Raw genomic sequence first — 17,267 nt, 5'->3', positions numbered from 1 at the left:
GTGCTATTCCAAAAGGAGATTTCTCTGTGCCTTTCCTATAATGAAAGGCAGGAGGTATATACTACTTGTTACAATTCATCAGGAGTCTGTAGGACCAACAAGCCCTGCATTTATATGTTGAATTACATAGTGAGTAAGCGAGTGTCAGGTGTAAGATTCATCCTGATGCAGTTGTAGGCTGGCCAACTGAATTCTAGTTTATAATGTGTAATGTTATCTACATAATTTGTGTTTTAAATTTGCATTAAAATAACAGAAAGTGTACGTATGGGTTTACTGCAAGACCTACAACAGATGAAGCTTTTCTCCCCCTGCATGCCGTCTTTCAGCATAAAATTTCTTATTATCATCAATGAAATTGGATAAAGAGGTTGAATAAGAGGGGTGAAGAAATATAATTAATAGGGATAAGGCATGGAAAAGGAATTTATTCATTTTGCCTTCAGTTTGCATGCAAGTTGGGAATCTTGAAAATCATTTTTTAGAATATGCAAAATATCCAAGGAAACTAGTAGCTCCTGAAATCACACATGCCTGGTAGCAAGGGCTTTCAAATATGAACAATATCATTTGAACTAAAAATAGCAACTGGAGGATTTTTGTTTAAGATACTGTTAACATAAAGAAAAAAAAAAAACACACACAACTATTTTGTTAGGCCAATCTTAGTAAAATACCAAGTACTTGGCGTGCTGAAAATTGATAGGATTTGTACAGAAAATTTAGGCTGGGGAGGGACCTTTATAAATCGAGATAATGGTTTGCACTGATAGACGAGCTTTTAAAATAGGTGAGGTGATGAGGGCATATTACTCTAGACTTATATTAGACTGATTAATATTTTCATGTATGATTTTGGAATAAAAGAAATATTCTATAAACCTGTTACTGATACAGAGCTATGTAGGAGAATCAAAACATTATCTGGAAAGAGATAGATGCCATGAAGAAGACTGTTAAATGGAGATACAGAGTAAACCTTGGGACCACGATGTGATAAGGCTCATACAGAATAGTATCATGAATTTTTCTTATGCACTATTGATTTGTCAGGTGTAACTGACAGAGGAAGAGGAAGATCTGGTCATCAGATCAATTATAGGCTTTGCTGTCATACCTTAAAAAAGGCAAATATGATTCTAAGCAGCTTTCAAAGTAAATCATGCTTATCTTTATGAAAGCAGTTGCAATCATGAATGCATTTAAGACTAGAGACCTGGATACAGTGTGCAAAATGATGGCCTCTTCAAATTTATGTTCCCATGAGAATGTTACACATTTTCTTTCATCCTCAGACCTCTATATTAATGCTACATTTATGGAGATCAATGAATAGGATTTCTTTTGATCCTTTGTGGTCAGAATGTGACTACGTGCTTTGTCAGAGGATACTTCTTCCTCTGTACTTACCAATATTCCCCCCCGTTTCCTGTAAAAATTCCCTGTGGGGTTCGTAATTTTCTACTCTGAGCACTTCACAACACTTGTAAGTTCATCTTTCCAGAAGCTTTGTAGGTCTTAGAAGAGGACTCTGTTTTACATTTGGTAAATGATGTTGTGATGGTTCTGATTTATAGCACAGTTCTATCATTTTGCTCATGCATTTATTTTTAATTCAGAAAAAAGGAGTGACTGGGTGAGACTGACATAATATTAGTAATTAACAAAATTTCAGTAGTCGTCATTGTGCATGAGTTGCTTTTCATTTTGAAAAATCCGTGTTTTATTGATGTTACATTTAATTATACACACCTCACAAGGCCTCATTTGACCTGACTAATTTGTCAAGAGGTTTTCATGCAAATCCCCTCAGATTATGAAAGAAGGGGATGTGAGCATTGCCCTTTAATTCCAGGCTTCTGTTCAGCAGCAGCACCCTATCAATTCTGTCAATTATTAATTTTGTAGGCTACTCTGCTTCACTGGTGAGAGTTTTGCCATTTGATATCTGTCTTTTCACATTTTTCACACCCAATTTGGGAGTAACATCACAGAAAGCAGAGTCATTATGTACAATGCTGTTATAATGATTACAGTCATTGTCATGGAAATGCACACCGAGGACAAGAATAGGATAGGCCTGCAATGAAAATGGTAAGGTTTCTCATTCTTATCATGAAATGACTGTCAGAAGGATGGATTAATTTACTTCCATCATCTGTTACAGAGCAAGAGTTAGGACAACAAGTCATCATTATATTTTAATATCTAACATATCTCTGTTCTTCAGTCATTAACTTCTTCTGTTAAAAATGTCCATTTGGAGACTGAAAATCTGTGTAAAATTAATCTGTATTAGTAATTTATAGGAACATGGCAAAGCACAGACCTTGGAAAAATGAGAAACAAACCTTTTGTAGTTAGAGTATTTTCTGGGGTACTGGGATTATTTAACTTGTTCTCTGTTGTTGAACTTGGAGTCAGTCTTCAGTGTTTCATGGTATGTTTCCCTGAAAAAAGAACTCCAGAAACAGGTTGGTATTGAAAAGAGTATTTTTATAGAACTTAAGACCGTAGTGACTTCTTTTTCAAAAATTATGAATTATCTGAGGAGGTGTTCTTGAAAACTTCCTGAATATCATTGTAGTGTCTAACTGTATTCAGACAAATACTCATCTGTGTGTGTGTGTGTGTGTGTGTGCGCACTGGAGAAACTGATGAAAGTTGATTAAGCAGGGTGAAACACCCTGGTCTCAAGCAAGCAGTTGAATCCTCAGAACTGAGCTTTCAGCCACAAGAGAAAATGTGTCTTTTGCATCTCCCAGAGGAAAACTATGCTAATGAAAACATAACTAAGTACTGAAAGAAGTAGGGCTAGTAATTGCACCATGAGGTGATGTGCAGTCAGGTACTGCCCTTCTGTTCTCTGCAGCAGCTCAGGGAAATGAAGACTCTCCTGAGGAAACCTAGAATAGTTTGTACTGTAGTGCTGCAAGCTTCAACATTTCTCATTTGCCATGGCTGGTACAGGTTACATTTCCCTTCCATTTTCCTGCATGTTTCCAGGTTAGACAATACATATGTCAGGATTTGGAAAGCAAAAAGCAAAAAAATAAAATAAAATAAAAAAATAAAATTTAGGAGACAGGAGAGTATGTTTCATTCCATAACATTCTTTTTCATTTTTAGTCTCATTGTCTCCAGAATTGTAAGTCTAGTCCCTGTGATATTTCTTAAAAGTGAATTGCACTGGAAGCAGGTCATAACTACACATTCACTATGTTTTTGACTTTGGGGAGAGAAGTAAATGTGCAGTGGAAAAAGGAAGATCAATATTGGTTTGAGTCTGAGTGAGTCATGCTATTAGAGGGAATAGCAAAGGAATATAATGAACAAGATTGACTCGTGATTTCTCCATGGACCCTTTGGATCTCTGCAATATCAAATATATACCTCTTAATCCACTTCAAATGTCCCCTGTAGGGCAAGTAAGAATGGCTTTTCAGGTATTCAGTTGTGTATAGTTTTTCAATAATTGTTCTTCCCAGATTTGGTGGGCAGATGTAGTGACTTGTTACTCAGTTCTTAGATTTCTACCAGTACTACAAAAACACTTTCAGATTTGTGTTGATAGGGGATTTAAGGAATTAAGAAACAGCTGAAAATGAGTGTGAATATACGAAAGGGAAGAGGAATATAACAGCCGTTAAAAAGTCATGAAATCAATGTACTAAGTGTTAGGTAAGGAAAGAAATCTCGGGTACTGCATTTTCAAGTTAATGGCTTGTTAATTTGTTATTTTACTCTTGAAAACAGAAATACAGCATAACAAACTTGTAATTCAAAATTCCTTTTCAACATAATATGACGATGTGTCATTGCAAGAAATTACTTCTAAAACAGGAGATTGAATCTAATCTTCTCTGATCATATCAAGACAATTTCACATCTCAGTTTTAATGACAGGAAGAGAAAAATATATACTTCAGAATAACTGCTAAAGAAGAAACAAAAATTGAATTTTATAATTAAAATGCCTTTACATAGTGTAAGAGGTTTACATAAAATAAAGCATATGAGATGTTTCAGCACTTTAAACATTAGCAAACCATTCCAAAATTATTCTAATAAAAGTGCTTTTCTTTTAAGTTTAAGAAAATGAAAAGTAAATAGTAGATGGTATAGTCTAAAGATTTTTCACTTGTTTTGTTAGCCATCTTCATGCCTTTGTAAAATGAGAGGGATAAGCAGCATCTAGAATAACGTGCATCTCATTTTCTACTGTTTAAGTTGCTAGTTCCACTAATAAACATAACAATGCAGATTTTTCTATTTTTGTTGTTGTTGTTTTTATGGACTTGGTAGCTTCTTAAAATTTTTACACTAGAATTTACCTATGTAATAAAGCAAGTATAATGAAAAGGAGTGGAGTTTAGGCTCAGCAAACTTTGAAATCACATATTTCGTGTGTTTTGTATGAAAGAGATTTTATTCATGCTATTTTTTTATTTTTCTAGAGGTCTTAGAAATGGGGAAGATCAGCATTGAATTAATATAGTTAATGTTTGAATAAAATTTTAATTTTTTTTAAATTAAATTTAAGGCTAAGAGATGTCTATGTGTTCTTCCAAAAGACCTCTCAACTCATCTGTGAAAGACTGAGATTATACATATCTGCACTGGAAAAGTAGAGTTACGTATTTTTGATAGTATTTTTAATTGACATATATATATATATATATATGTAGGTATATATAAAAATATACATATAATATATACCTACATATATATATATATATTTATATATACCTACATATATATATAGATATGTATATGTTTCCTGTTACAGTTTCTCCATTGTGTGTAGGTCACTAACCTCAGATTTTACAATACTTTGCATCCATTTTTATCATTATGGCTTTCTGCTCTCTGATTAATCAGGTCCTTGTTCTTGTTGCAGTTACTATTGCTAAATAACATCTTGATTTGGTGCCATTTAAGTTGATGGGAAGCTGATACTAGTTATATAGGACAATGTCAATTTCTTTCTTCTCATCTCTGTCTCCCACTTGCTCAGGGAGCAGGCTTAACAAGAAACAGAGGATATGTCCCCTCTCCATTTTACTGCTATCATCTAATCTGAGGTCAGTATTACACAACATTATATGGTCCTATATCATGTTAGCCACCTCATTTTCTATTTTTTGTAAAAAGATTACTCAAGCTTTGCTACCCCAAAGCTTTTTAAACAAAAATGGACATGTGTACTTTCTTGAATTCTGATGACAGACGGCACCCTGTATTGCTTCCATGCTGACAGTAACCCTACCTTTATTCACCAAATATTATTTGCTTTGTTTTTGAGAGGACATTACTCAAATTCTACCTGTCATAGAATGCTGTGGACATTTACTTTCGCTTTGTTAGTTTTACATTGGAATCTCCAAACAGTCAAGGGTTATCTGGGGGAAAATCAGACTCAAGAGAAAAGAGTGCTTTCATCAGCGTGATCAATATGACTTTCTTCCAGGGAGTTCAGCCATATCTGTGGTTTCCTGAAGCATAGTGCTTGCATTGCAGTCCTGTGACAGAAAATGGCTATATGCAGCCTGACAAGGGCATTTTGACTTGACACACACACACACACACACACACACACACACACACACCCCAAAAAAAAGGCATGAACACACTGAAGTTCATTCTCAGACCAAAGACATGAGATAAAGTGTTTACTTTGTTTAACTTCATTTAAGTTGATGTGGAATTGCACCTAGAAGAAACCTGGTCTTTTATGTCAAAACAGGAACACCGGATCTAGTATGTCAAAGTTTTGACATACATATATGTCTTCATGCACACATATAGGTCCAAAGGACCTTTACATACACATAAAGGTCCTCATGGACCACTCTTTAGATGACTAAATCCTGCATTAGTGTTTTTTGTTGTTTTTTTTTTTTTAAAGTACTGTTTTTGAATAAGGAATTCTGACAGATTTCTTTATTTCTCCATTTCTATTTGCCTAAAACAGATGGCTAGAGTTATTTGATATGTAGAGTCAATCCACTTTTCTTCATAACTGTAGAGACTAAAGATTGCTGCAGTCTAAGAAAAGTTAGTTCGTAGTACAAATTCAATATCTAATGTTTTTATGCTTTGTTTTCTATACAATTAGATTCTTTTGCCAAATTTCTGATGAGCTTTTGAATTCAATAAAATGGTGATAGTTTTTGAGTTGTAGATTGACACAATGGTATGTCAGTAGATTGACACAATGGTATGTCAGTAGAAGTTTTTTGATGAACTGAAATTCCATTCTGAAAGTGGAAATGTAGTTAGCTCAATCCATGTAGAGGTGTGACATTAACTTCCTTCTGAAAATTTTAAATGAATTAGCATTCACATTACTCCCAAGCAAGTCTTTTGGGGTCTTTTGGGGTCTTTTTGGATCTTTTTCTTCATTATATATATATAATATATATTATATATTATATATATATTATATATATATAATATATTATATATATATAATATATATATAATATATATAATATATTATATATATTATATATATATATATATATATATATATATATATATATATATATATATATATATATAAAATAATATATATAATATAGTAAAAATATATATATTTACTTCATTGAAGGAATAGGTTTTCTGGGAAGCAAAAGTGAAAACTCAGGAAAAAAAAGTGAAAACTCAGGAAAAAAAAGTGAAAACTCAGGAAATAATTGAAGGTGTTTCATTCCAGGACAACTCTTCTTGGAGTATAAGTTAAGAGTGCGCTAGGGTTCTCATCACTTCCTAAAGGGGCAGAGGCATTATTAGAGAATTGCCTAAGTTAGAGAGGAAAAGAGCAAGGGTAGAACAGGATATCGAGTTAGTGGTAAAAACCGTTCAATAGTTTTTAGCTTATCAAAATTAATATTTGTTATTTTGTGTGATAGTTTAAATTATTTAACTTGTGAGTTGAAAATAAGTGGTTATGTTTTCTTGGATAAATTAAAGAATTTAGCAGTAATTTTTTGCAGGGAAAACCAGACTTGTTCCTGGTTAAGCAGTTTAAATTTTTGATTCATTTAATGGTATAGCTTTTAAAACTAGGGTAGAAGCTGGACATTACTGGGGTTGCCTGTTGTTTTTTAGGGTGGGTATTTCTATATATGTTAGAAAATTTCTTTTCTACATTTTTGTGTAACTAAGATGTTTTTTTTTTTTAACTGAAAGGTCAGTGAAGACAATAAGAAAACCAATGTCACAGGCAAAATTAAAATCATCTGCTTTAGTGGTAGTGAGGAGTATGATGTTTAGATTTTAAATGTCTATAGTTTTATATTAATTAAATCACTGGAAAGGTTCAAGAGGAGGATTGAGAGAATCTGAAAGATTGGAATGGTCATTTTACACAGACCTGAAAAACCAGTATCTCCAGTAATACTGGTTTGTGATACAAAGTCTCAACTATGCTAATTTCTTTATTGACATTCTATAACAGTCGAAGCAGTTCCAGAGATTGCCATGTTCTTTCTTTAAATTAGATACTTGAAGTGTCATAAAACTAAGAAATACCCGCAATCTGGACAATCTTAATATTGTGGAACACATGAACTTTGTGCATGTCAAAAAATCATGGAAGTATATAGGTTATGAATGGTATGAGTTTAATTTCACCTTTTAAAACAATTAGTCCATTGCAGCTGCTGTATAGACGAGTGATTTTTGACAAACACCTTTTAGTTTTAAAATGAGGTAATAATGTTGTATGCAGTCAAAGGAAGATGAGTTCCTTCAGGGGCTGGAAGATGAAGTGACTGAGTTTGCATCTGAAGTGAATACTAGAGAGGTGTTTAAAGTTGTGCTTCTGTACAAAATTTAGGTTAATTTTCACTATGGACTATGTAAAATGTACTAGTATTTGTTTGTATTAAAAAATAAATGTAAAATGTCTGAAAGCTGAAAGGACCATAAGCGCACAAAATCGTAGTAGGTATGTAGTGTGGTCACTTAGTGAATTTAAGAACTTAAGTGAAAGCTTTCCCTGCTATCATTTGGTTTCATTTGTACATTTTCCAGTGTTTATTTATGTGCTGAGTTCCCCTTGCTCAGACCATTTACAGCGAGGGTAGATGCTAAAGATAAATATTTTTTCTCCTTTAGCTATTTTTTTTTCACATTTGTTTTGGGTAATTATGATCCCTGTGACCACTAACCTTCTGTCATATTTCACTGGTATCACCCAGTACTGCAAAAGCCTTGGGCAGCCTATTCCAATACCTAACAACCTTTTCAGTTTTTAGTTGTTAGTTCAGTTCTTCCTAATATCCAACCTAAACTCCGCTGGCGCAACTTTAGCCCATTCCCCCTTGTCCTGTCACCAGGCATGTGGGAGAACAGACCAACCCCCACCTCGTTACAGCCTCCTTTAAGGTACCTGTGGAGTGCGATAAGGTCGCCCCCGAGCTTCCTCTTCTCCAGACTGAACAATCCCAGCTCCCTCAGCTGCTCCTTGTAAGTATTATACCAAAAGTAAGCATTATACCAAAATTATGTAAAATCTCAAATACATAGTTTCAATATTAAAAAACAAACAAAAAAAAAGTGTTAATTGCATCCATGAGATATGGCAATGAGGAAATAAAGACGATTTCACATTCTTTTATATTCATCTTGATTTTGGTAACTTCATTTTTAAGGGTATTTACCAGCTAATCTTAAATCAATAGGCGATGAAGCTGATGGTATACTGGTAAACTCAAATATGAAAAAACAACTCCGTTACTTCTCAAGTACCTTCTCAACCTTATTTTAGAGAGGTGTTTATTCAGTTTCTTTAACTTTTCTCACAGATGCCTTGTCTTGTTGAAGATGCTGCTGCATGACTTTCCTAATTTATCAGCTTATTCAAGACGTATTCATAAAATGAAATGTTAGCTGGACATTTACTTTTGTCAGTGCCAGAAATGCTTCTGTGTAATGATTGGAACTCTAGATTAAGTAATCCTGTTTATTTTGTGTAAAACTACAAATAATAAAAAAAAATGTAGGAAGGCAATCAGTGAAAGAAATAGAAAGAACATCATGAAAGTTCTGTATTTTTTCACTTTTTATTTAGAAGTAAGAAGCCATTCAGAAGCCATACAGAATGTTATTTATCAGGAAGATATCCTAGTTTTTCCCACACTGAAGATGGCTGTAAAAAAGCAGGGATTTCAGGTCCACGGATTTATTGATAGTTCCTCTCAAAATGGCTGGGTTTAAAAAAAAAAAAAAAAAAAAAAAAGTGTGTCTGAGCCTTTAGTGTTCTTGAACTCATAGTGGAGATTAAAAAGGTTTATTTGTGTCATGTATTGCATATGACTAAAGGCAATGGTTGATTTAGAATGTATTCCATTCACAACAGTTACTTCTTCAATTTATGAGATACTTTGCCCACATCTTCTTTCAGCTGATGTATCAAAATTATGTAAAATGCTTAACTTGTTTTTTTTTTTTTTTTTGGTCTAGACCACATACATATTTTTTAAAGGAAATGCAAATTTGTCAGACAATAAGAAGTAAAGGAGGATCTCTAAGGTTTGAGCTTCCCTTTTGTTTCTAATCATATAACATTCACAGTCTGTGAAACTGAAATCACAGTCATGAATTTCCAAATGAAATATCTCTGTAAACATTTCTTTTTTTAAAATACATAGGGTATTTTATAATTATAGTGGAAATTGCCAGTCTGTAAACATTAAAGTACTTTCCCTTTTTTTTTTTTTTTCTTCCAAAGATTAGCTCTTGGTGGTTCTTGACAAGCAATTACTTTTAATTTTAGTAGTTCTTCCCACAAGCTTATCATCTGTGACTTTTTTTTTTTTTTAATAACAGTAAAAAGAACATAAACATCTTTGTCTGGAAAGAAAGTGATGAGGTAATATTCAGATTATGTTCAACTACTTAGAGCCAGAAACCTGAGCAGAGATAAATTGGAGCTAGAACGGTATGCCTTTAAAGTTGTCTTTGTATTCCTATGATCTTGGGTTCATTTGCTGAAGACTCGATTCCCTCCAGAATTTAGATAAGATTTTTTAAAAGTCAGCTCTTCAAGATGGCAAATAGAATGGATACAAAAATGTCTCTCTGGTGAAAGGTATTTTTAATGGACTTGGGGAGTAAATTGACCAGATGAGCTTGTTGTAAGACTGCCACTTGAGTAGTAATGTGCTGCCCAATATGGTGTACATTTGTATCAAATCTTTCTTTTTCCTCTTACATCAGTTTGAAATTTTCCCTTGGGTTACAAACAAACAGAAGTCCCAGTCATCTGAATTTACACTTGTGATTTACTTATTTTTATGTGTAATTAATATGTGCCATGGGGTATTGGTATGCCCTTGTCTGTTCTGTTTTCAGATATGTGTAAGCCTGAACTGTTGTCAAAGTGTATTTGTTTGGTTGGTTTTATTATCATTCAGTGAATTAGCATACGTGATACTTAAGGTATCGCTATAAATAATGCAGCTTTTCAATGTCCCATATAGGAAACATACTACTGAAGTTCTACTGAAGATACTTTTTTCATATTAGTCCAAAGACCTACTTGAGCCATTCTTGTGATAATGTGTTGGTAATCAGCCAACACTATCCACAAACAAGACTTTTGTTTTACTCCAGTTATTAAATGAGAAAGCCTATTTAATACATAATTTCTGTATATGCTTAAAAAATGAATAGAAATGCTTAGAGTTAAGCATCAACAGGTAGTCTTTTGGTCTACTTATGTGCTTTTTTTTTTTTTTTCTTTAATGTGTTTATATTGCTACTTTTATCATTTAATATTAAAAGACATCGCTTTTTATCAATGACAACTAATGTAATCATAAAATTCAGTAGTATTCTAAAGGGGTATAATTTTAGACCTGGTAAAATGTCACAGAAGCAATGTTTGCACACCCTTGTTGAAAGCTTTGAGTCAAATCACAGCAATCTAACCATGTCAGCAAATGAAAAATCATCTCTGTGGACAATTCAGATGTGATGTTAAAACTCCAAGAACGTTCTTACTATGCTGCTGACAAGAATATCAAAGTTCTAATTATGTGTTTTGGCTTCTAGTGGCAGGAGAAATGCAGCAGTAATGGAGGACTTCACTTCTTTCCTGGAAAACAAGATAAATTTTACATTGAGGCTTAACTCCAGTATCAGAAAGCTTTAGCCATAAGAAAGACTGCCTCATAAATGAGCTAGTTGTGAAATCAGAGATTTCTAGGCTAGACTAAAAAAAATGCACAGCACCTGCCAGAAAAATGTAAAGGGCTAAAGGAAGTTGGAATAAAGAAATGGCATGGTAGGAAAGGCAAATACAGGCAGTCTTTTAAAAAGTGTGGTTGTTTCCAAAGGAGAGAAACATAAAGGATTAAAAAAAACTTCATTAATTGTAAATCACAGAACTCAAAGAAAGTCTGAGGAAAAGCTTGCAGTTAAAACAAAACAAACAAAACCCACATTTGTCTTTAGAAATATCAGGATAAGAAAGCTTGCCAGAGGCTGTGGTGCCAAAAGACAGCTGGGGTATAAAAGGTGTAAAGAGAGCAAAGTCAGGCTCTTGCAAATACAAAATAAAACAAAAAAAGCTAAGAGACTTCTTAAAAAATCTATTTACCATGGGGAAGCTTGGGGAGTACAACACAGTCAGTTTATGAAGAATGTATCAAAGGAAGAGTATCAAACTGAGGCACCAGTGCAAAAGGCTATGGAACAAATCAACAAATGAACAGTAATTCATCATGTGTGCCTGATGAACCTAAGAAATACCAAAACCAATAATCTTAGTATATAAATTAACATCTAAAGCTATTTCAATATCTGAGAAAAACAAGAAAACAAAAACAAACAAAACAAAACAAAAAACTTGTGGGGAAACCACATATGTGGGGAAAAACATATAAATATGCCATTTAACATTAAAAACTCTTTTGGGGAAAAAAAAAAAAAAGGAGTTATTAGTCAGGTGAAAAATTTCATTAATTATACAAAGCTACTGAGAAGAGAAAATTGGAAAGACCAGTTGTAGAGAACTGCAGCAGAAGGATCTTCTAAGACTGATTGAAATTCATTACAGATAAATTTAGAATAGGACACGGGAGCAGCAACAATTTAACTGAGTTGACAGTAACTACTAAGTAACAACATTGTAATATTATATTAGTTCTAAGAAAAATCTCCATCAGGTCAATGCTTAGAAACAGTCCAATGAGCAAAATGAATATCAGGAATTACTAGGAAGGGAAAAAAATAGCATCAGCAAATATCTTTATAAATGCACAGTATACCTGCAGCTAAAACACAAAGTGTACTTCTCATTTTTCTTCTTCTTTCCCCCTGTCTTACAAAAACACACATTTTTGAGTACTACAAGACGGATCAAATATATAGAACACTTTCTATATAAGGAGTACTATGAAAACTTTTGAACTGTCAAACTGTCACCTATTAAGGCAACTCCTGATTTTCACATTTTCAATTAACAACTTCATTCATATTCTGGGATTATTTACAGCTCTTCTCTTTCTGAATACAGGATGATATTTTATTTTTATTTTATTTTATTGGAAGAGATTGTTTCACTTTTTTTGGAAACAGGTGAATAAAGGAGAGCTCTTCTGACTGAAAAGAGATGTAATAAAGTGGGTTTGATAGTGGCCTAGACAGTTATTAACAGTGTGAGGAATGTGAATCAGGAATGCTTTTTCGCTATCCTTTGTTTCCCTCTTACAAGCAGTAGAGTCATCAAAAAAAAAAAAAAAAAAAAAAAAAAAGGCACATGACAGACCACAAATAAAAAAAACAGTGATGTAGTTCTTTATGTGTGAAATTGATAAAACTGCTTAGTATAGGATTCTTTGATGCTTAATGCTTAATCTTATGAATGAAATAGTGAAATTGTATTAATGTTCCTAATTAGTCTCTCAATAATGAATTGAGGTAAAAGCAGGTAAAAAGCACATAGAGATTAAGTGGAAGCCACAATTTGACAGAAAATCCATTCATTCAAAAAGTCAGAGCTGCATGTCCATAAATATAGATAGCTGAGCTTTAGATCAAATAAACATTGACAAAAATCACTTATGCCCATCACAAGCATTTGTTGTCTTATTAAATATTATTTCAAGCTTGATTGTGTCAGAGGCTATTACTGAAGAACTTGGCATTTCCAGTCCATCCTCCCTTCTTAGATAACTATTCCTCTACATGTCTGTAATAGCATGAGCAAATCCTGTTTTCCATTTTATATGGAGGATGTAGTTTCTCAATTTTTCTTTATTGTCTGAAATCATTTAGACATGTTTCTTTCTGAGCACAAGGAATCTGTTCATTATGGATAGTTTTCATACTTAAAGGAAACTGACAATTTACAGTGACTCAGTATGTTTGTTTTTATTTAAAACTGTAATCATAAGGATTACATAAAATCGAGGTGTGAATTCCAGGTAAAAACTGAAACAACATATGTAGTAGTATCAACTATTTACAGCATTAACTATGGTTTGTGTTAAAACAAAACAACAAAAAAAAGTATATCTATTTTGCATCTTGCAAGTGACTAGTGGATACTCAGTGGCTCCAATTTATTGCACTGCTCAGGAATTTAAATCATAGAGGTTTTGTCAAAGTCATCGTCCTCAAAATCTAAGACTTGATTCATAGCTGGCAGCTAGAAGGTTCAAGAACATCAACAAACACACTTCTGTTCTTTCTTACAAATTTGCAGATTAACTCTAAAATCGGTCTATTCCTTTCCTTTGCTTGTTTGTTTGTTTTCAATTTATTCCCTTTTAGTTTTGACTTCAGAGGGTAGATATTTGGTACTTTTGGAAATTTGTATCCCACTGAGAAGCCTCTGTGTAAGAACCCCAATTCCTACAGCGAGACAGAATTCCCTTCTTCCTCCATACCTTAATTAAAAGATGTGAAAATTCTGTAACTGTTCTCATTTGTAGCCACTTTCTTCCTAATCTTGCTATAAACCTTCACCTTGGGGAACGCTGTCTTTCACCTGGCATGTATCATTTTTGCCATGGGTGTGTATACATAGCGGAAAGCAACAGTTTTCATTAGAGGGAGCCTTCTGTGTCCCTCGAAGTACAGTGTCTTCTCTGACTTCACCATGGATGTTGATACTACAGTGGTTCATAGTAGCAGAAAGAATTAATATCTCCTAACTAGGCAGCACATATGGATATACCTGACTTCAAGTCAGAAAGTTAGAGCAATGTTCCTGGTTCTTAGAGATATATTAGTTAGTAATAATACACAATACACAACAACTGTTCTATGGCTACTTTTTCATTTGATCTACTTGGGTATAGCTAGGAAGAGACCTGATCTTACAATGCATTATATACAGTGTCCCAGAAACTGGGACCTACGAGTTCCTGGGGTAATATAAATAGTAATACTTATTTCTGAAGCTTCTATTTCAGCAGAACTTAAGTAGTCCACAAGGCTTATACTGACCACTCACACAGTAAACAGTCATTCAGACGTCTCAGAAGTGTTCTAGTCTATATGATAATAGCATTTATTTGTTTTTATTTTATTTTGTATGGGAGTATGATGATTATTATTTTATATATATATATATATATATATTTTTTTTTTTTTTTTTTCTGACAGCCTTTTGTAGCAGATAATAATGAAAAAATCCCTAGGTGGAAGTGTGATATAGAAGTGTCAAAACGCACAGCTACCCTAGAGAGAATGTACAAGTTTTCTGTCTGTCTCAGTTGACACTTTTGTAGCTTAAGGTTTCTTCAGAATTGCTAGAACTATTTCTGATCTCTAAAATCAATATTCTTTCAGGAAAAAAAAAAAAGAAAAAAAAAAGAATTTAAAACTCAGTGCTTTCCAGTAATTGTTCTCATCAATATAATGCCTTAAGTATATCTGTAGGTGCAATAATGGTTTATTAAACTGAAAACATGTTAAATGACAATACTTTTTCTCCAAGAAAAAATTACCTGCGATGTTTAAGTCTCTGGAAAACCAAGTAAATGCAGAAAAGGAATCTTCTCAGTGTGTCAGTTTACAGAAGGGAGAACATCAGTGTTCCAATTTGTCAGCCATTTTGTTTTTCCTTGTAGTCTTTATATGAAATGCTCCTCCTTTCTCATGGTGTTCCCTTCTGCTGGGTTGTTTCCAGTCAGTGAGTTGCTACTGTTTTTTTCCGATACTTGCATCTCTGCCCCATCAGCAGTGACAATGAAGAAGCGGAGGCAAACTGTTTAAGTGTGTTGAGATTTTGTAGAAATTCTTTCTCCTCTTAATTATTATTCATCTGGATTCCCTTCACTTGTTGAAATTTTACTATAGGATTGCTGTTCCTAATTTCCAGAAATTCGTGACTATATTTTTTATTTATAATCTGGATTGTGTTGTGGTGCCTGTGATTCTGAAAGATCATCTTGCTCTAGGACCTTTGGTAGTTAAAAATAATCTAATCTTCATATTACCTTAGTTCCATGTGATGGCTGGCATATATGACAGGATTTATTAATGTGTGCACAGAATGGTGTATGCACGTAGGCACAAGGTGAACAAAAGCTGTTCGATGCACCTTTCTTCAAACTTTGCATGCTCTGAAAGAGTATAGTAAATAAGAGAGAAAGTTAACAGGAAGATCTGGTATGTTTCAAAACTACATATAACACAAGCATATTACAGCTACACGAACTGCTTATATGAAGCAAGATTGAAAAAAAAAATCTGAATGATTTAATTTTTTATTGCCTATGGTACAGGATCCTAAGACTCTTGAGATATATAGTTAATTGACTTTCATGCTTCTGAAACTTAGTTTTATGAAGAGTGCAACTGAAGCATGGGGGAAGTAAACTGAGCTCTCAAGTTGATGAAGCCTATTCTTCCTACCCCATGATTTATTAAGGAAAAAAAAAAAAAAAAAAAAGCTTACTCCTTAATTTTGATTTAGAGGAATTACATCTTTCCAGAATGCTTGGTCTGTGTAAAACACAACCCCCGTGCATACATGTGCCTTGGCAGTCAGTGTTCCTGGCTCTTGGCACCACAACACACAAATGCTTTTAAGTCAGACAGAAACACTTGTTACCAGTATCTACTTGAAAAGGGCTGAAGGCATAATCCATGACCACAATACAAAGGAATTAACAAGCAGTGTTAACACCAAACACCAAAATGTGCATCACTCCACTGAAGCCCATAATTAACAGGTAGTCATGCTGTGTAAAAGAGGGCTCTGTCCCTCCCATTTCCTTTTCTTCTTCTATGTGCAGATATTGTGCAGAAAGAAATATGTATCTCTACTGCCTTGCTTCAGCAGAACATAAACATTGAAGTGTTGGAGGTCTGCAGCCAACGAGATAGTAGGAATAGTGTCTCCTATGATAATTAATAACATCTAATAGCTTATTAACATATTAATGAGTTTTATGTGGTTACACTAAGTTTCTGAACAACTTCAGCAAACCATGCAAACAAGATGATAATCTAATTTCACAGACTGGCTTCTCAGCTAATGTAAATGGCAAATCATTAGATTTGTTTTCTAAATTGTGTTTGGACATCTTGCCACATCTGTAGAGCATCAAGGAGAATTGTATACAACACTATTGTATCTTGAGATCTGTGTCCTAAAGGCTGTTTATTTGATGCACGTTCTGAAGAGTTTCTAACAGAAACTGGTAATAAGCTTTGTTTATGAACCTCTTCCTGTGGGTAGGGAGATCACGAATCAGCTTTGTCTAGTAATACATTTTAGGAAGCATGTGTGGTTATGAGATGACACATGAAGAATTTGCTTTCTTGTCTGTTAGTCATTGAAAAAATGTCATGTGTGGAGCAGAAAGTGCAAGTGTTGAGAATGTACCCAAATGTCTACTATTCATCTGGCATTTGTATGAATTACAGAGGAACCAGAGTTCAGGCATAACATTATAGTGAACTTGTTTGGTCATCCCTCAGGGTATTTCATTATTTGTTGAAAGTCGTGTTGAAAGATTATTTGGGTCAGCTTTCTCAGTTCTATTCCTCTTGAAATATACTGACATATATAGGTATATGGGTAAATATTCTGTGCTTTTACATTAGTTATATGAGATGCGTCTGCATTATGAAACTGAAATAAGAATAAAATGGATGATTTGTATTCGATGGCTATGCAGAACACCTTTTGCAATTCCTTTGAAGTTCCTTCCTGTATCTGCAGATCACTAAGATTTGTCTAGATGATTTTTCTTGTTGCCTTTCAATTTAAAGCAAAATAGTTGCAAATCTGAAAT

General features: G+C 33.7%; 1 protein-coding gene across 8 annotated transcripts in view; it reads left to right on the top strand.

Moving 5' to 3' along the window:
- The window catches only part of CDH18 (cadherin 18), a 434,225-nt gene that overhangs the window by 242,458 nt on the left and 174,500 nt on the right, over window positions 1–17,267 (top strand). The gene's annotated exons all lie outside the window — the stretch shown is intronic.

Source organism: Anas acuta, chromosome 2, assembly GCF_963932015.1.
Source record: "Anas acuta chromosome 2, bAnaAcu1.1, whole genome shotgun sequence".
NCBI classification, from domain to species: Eukaryota; Metazoa; Chordata; class Aves; order Anseriformes; family Anatidae; genus Anas; species Anas acuta.
This window is presented reverse-complemented; position numbering and strand designations above follow the sequence as displayed.